Here is a 1,117-nt window from a genome sequence, read left to right as displayed (position 1 = left end):
TTTCTCCTCCCTGCCGGGAGCTGCGCGTCGTGTTTTGGATGTCAGAGTAATAAAAAGAGGTTTATCGGTTCACCTTGGCAGCCTGGCTCCTCCCTCTCTCTCTCTCTCTCTCTGTCTCTCTCCTTTTTCCCCTCCCTCCCTCTCTCATCACTGGAACAGCCGAAGGAGCGTTTCGTGACACTCAGCCTGTCTGCCTGTCTGGATGATGAGAATACAAATCAATCTGCTGCCAGAGTTTTCCAAGGACGCACGACTTGGCAAAGGAAGGCAGACACTGTGGAGGGCGTAAAGAGTGAGAGTTTTAATATTAGACTGATATCTAGCCTACATGACTGCAAAAATATTTGGATTATACATGGTTGTATTGTACTGTTATGTCATCTCCATTCACGTCCACTAAAATTGTACACAAGGAAATAGTCTTTAGAATATTTATGTAAGACTGTGTTTTTTTTATTTATTTTATTGGGGATTTTGGAAGAATACCCATTTGAGACCCAATCAGTGTGTTTACATGCACAGCAGTAACCGGGGTATGGTCTTAAGTGAATAACCGTGTATATGCCAGTTCTCCCCATTTACATGAGCAGGGAAGAATGACAGGAGTAACTCTACCTCCGGTACAGTAGGTGGCGCTCTGCCAACGCACAACTAGCTTTTTCTTACAGTTGATCTATGTCAAAATTACACCGACTGGCACTAAATTAGTAAACTGTCTAACCACTGTCGGGTGGAATTAGCAAGCTAACTTTGTTAGGGTTAGCTAACTAACGTTAGCCAGCGGCCGCAGCGGGGGCTGCTCGGTCCCTCCATTTTTTTGCCGAGACACAACGATGACAGCCATGGGGATGGACAATCAGTTTAGCCATCTCCTGGCATCTGCTGCTGCCGCGGCAGGTAGTAAAACAGATGGACCGCAGATTCTTTGCTGCCGATGGACCGCTGCTGATTTTTTGTATGGTATCATAGCAACAACTACGACTCACAGCGCTGACAGATTATTTCTGGTTCAAAAACTACTCCAGCGGAGTGGGGAGGGGCAGTTGGAGCATGCGCAGACACTTAACCTGATCATACTCCGTTTAAGGTGTATACATGGAGGAATACCCCGGTTACT

Source organism: Sander lucioperca, chromosome 13 (assembly GCF_008315115.2).
Source record: "Sander lucioperca isolate FBNREF2018 chromosome 13, SLUC_FBN_1.2, whole genome shotgun sequence".
NCBI lineage: Eukaryota > Metazoa > Chordata > Actinopteri > Perciformes > Percidae > Sander > Sander lucioperca.
Note: the sequence above shows the minus strand (reverse complement) of the source record.